Source organism: Nelumbo nucifera, chromosome 1, assembly GCF_055504915.1.
Source record: "Nelumbo nucifera cultivar China Antique chromosome 1, China Antique-T2T, whole genome shotgun sequence".
Lineage (NCBI taxonomy): Eukaryota > Viridiplantae > Streptophyta > Magnoliopsida > Proteales > Nelumbonaceae > Nelumbo > Nelumbo nucifera.
Window position 1 is genome coordinate 172,612,384 of NC_142649.1, and position 2,745 is coordinate 172,615,128.

General features: G+C 43.9%; 1 pseudogene across 1 annotated transcript; it reads left to right on the forward strand.

Annotated features, from left to right (window-relative positions):
• The first annotated feature begins 523 nt into the window (after positions 1 to 523).
• LOC104596425 (adenylate isopentenyltransferase 5, chloroplastic pseudogene) lies at positions 524 to 2,468 on the forward strand (annotated as a pseudogene). Its single transcript, XR_016085230.1, has one exon. The product of XR_016085230.1 is annotated as an adenylate isopentenyltransferase 5, chloroplastic pseudogene (transcript).
• The last annotated feature ends 277 nt before the right edge of the window (positions 2,469 to 2,745 follow it).

Here is a 2,745-nt window from a genome sequence, read left to right on the forward strand (position 1 = left end):
TTGTTAGTGTTGTTGGATTGGTTACATTCTAGTTAACCAATCATGTGTGTATAATTTATGTTCGATAGACAGTTCTCTCATATACATGCACCATATATATCCTCCTTTTTTCTTTTGCAAGAAACAAACAATGAGAATATGTGGTGCATTATTGATGCATTTTGGCCTTTTATTAATTTTTCTAATTTAGTACCAACAATTAGAGTAGCTAATTTTTTTCTTTGGAGTCCCATTAATCTGTCTTTTGTCTCATGCATGATAATGAGGGACACAATTTGCTTACCCACCTAATCAGACCATTATGGGACACGATACTGGAAACATGAAACCAAATCAAAGCGCGTATGCCTCTACAAGTTGTCTCCCGCTGATCACCGTATAAAACTTTCAAAACCACTCTTACCCACTGCTTCTATAAGCAAGTTCACTTTTAGGGAATCGTCTTGAAGCTAGCTCTGCTTGATTTTTCATAGTTATATATAACCTAAAATAATAAACAAAAGAGTCTTTTGCTATATGCCTATATGCTGCTGCACGGTGGTCCCGGCCATAGCTCCATAAATACCCAGCTCCCATCCCAACCTTACTTATTGTGTTTCATTCCAAAGGTGGTTTCTCTGTTGCTCAATTCAAACAAATCTTCACACCCCTTTTCTGAAACTCTCTACACACCCCTTGTGGCGCCAAAAATACACACAAATTTTAGGCTATTCATTTATTTTCCCCAAATTTCAAACTGCTTAATATCTTTCTCTCTTGTCCATTTGTTGTCCATCTTCTCTCTCTCTCCTCTCTGAAAGAAAGGAGAGAAGAGAGGCTCGGTGGCTGGTCGCTGCGCGCGTCTATTTCTTTGCTTTAAATTCAAACATACTACTGTATATTGCAATACTTTTTCTTGTTTGATGAATTAACCTCTATTGGAAGATGAGGATTGCCATGTCGACTGCATGTAAACAGGCTCACTCCTTACTAAATTTTCCGGGCAGCGGAATCAGTATGGAATCCTTCAACGTTCGTCGCCCCAAAAACACCGTCGTGTTCGTGATGGGAGCCACAGGCACCGGGAAATCCAAACTCTCAATCGACCTGGCCACCCACTTCCGCGCAGAGATTATCAATTCCGATAAAATGCAAGTATACGAGGGACTGGATATTGCCACCAACAAAGTCACTGAAGAGGAGATGTGCGGCATCCCTCACCACCTGCTTGGAGTGGTGCACCCTGACGCCGACTTCACCGCCGAGGACTTCCGTCGTGCTGCTTCTCTCGCCGTTGAATCTATCGTCAGTCGTGACAAGCTTCCCATTATCGTGGGCGGCTCCAACTCATACATAGAAGCACTGGTGGAAGGCGGAGGTCGCGAGTTCGGTTCCAAGTATGATTGTTTGTTCCTTTGGGTGAATGTGTCCTTGCCTGTGCTCGACAAGTTCGTATCAGACCGAGTGGACGGCATGGTTGAGGCGGGTCTGGTGGACGAGATCAGGAAGGTCTTTAAACCGGAGGCCGACTATTCACGGGGAATCAGGAAGGCAATCGGGGTACCGGAGTTTGACGGATTTCTGCGAGCGGAAGCGGCAGCAACAGCAGACGAAGAAACCATGGCGGGACTTCTGGGAGCGGCGACCGACGATGTCAAGGTGAATACTTGCAAATTAGTCCGCTGCCAGTTGGAGAAGATACTCCGGCTTAGGGACGTAAGGAAGTGGAATCTCCATTATCTGGACGCCACCCAAGTGTTCGAGAGGCAGGGAAAAGAAGCGGGGGAGGCCTGGGAGAAGCTTATTACAGGGCCAGCGAAGGAATACGTCAGGAAATTCCGTTACAGGGGCATCGAAGATCGTGCAGTAGCCACCGCCGCAGCCCCAACCATCAAGACACCAGTCATGAGCTCGGCGGTAGCTGCTGCAACTCGCTAACTGCTGTTACCCCACCCGATCGCTCCGCTCCGTGGCAAATGCCACGTAGCACAGAATCTTCTTTAAACTTTAAACTCTCTTTCTTCCTCCTTCTTCTCTCTCCCCCTCATACAGTCACCATCATCATACCAATTTCGACGAGGTTTCGTTATTTATGCGGCCGTACTGTGATGAAAGCGTAATTTCCGCCGCGGTGTGCAGAGTGCTAGACCAACGGCTTCATGCGTTCCGAGTCTTTTGTGGATATCGTGGCCTATCAGATTTTATATAGTAAAAGATGAGAGGAATTGGTGCTGAATTTAGGCCCGACCGTCGGCGTATCTTTTTCAAGTCTGTTCTTTTATCTTTCCTTCCTTTTATATAATTACCGTTAATGCCCAGATAATTTATACTTTCCATATAAATTCGCTGTAATTTTTTTTTTCTGCTATTAGTTGGTTGGTTATCCGCATGCATCGAGTCAAAGCTATAGTCTAATGTTGTATGCTTGACAGACATGCCAGCAAACAAAGCCGGATGACTGCTGCTTAATTGAAATTTGAATTTAGTGCCCAGTAGACATGGTTGCAGCTGATGATTAAATATAAGTCATCAAACGACGACAATTGCTTGTTGAGTTGTTGGACACTGTCTGTTTCTTGTCTCAACTACTTAATTAATTAATGTTCGCCGCCTAGTGTTAATTAATTGGGTAAATTGCTAAATTGGTAATTGCAATTACTTCTCCTAAACCTTTTGGTTATAGTTGTAAGGTAACTCCTCTGGTATAATGTTTTTAAAAAGCATAAAAATGTTCAAAATACGTATGCAATTACTTTCAATAAAAAG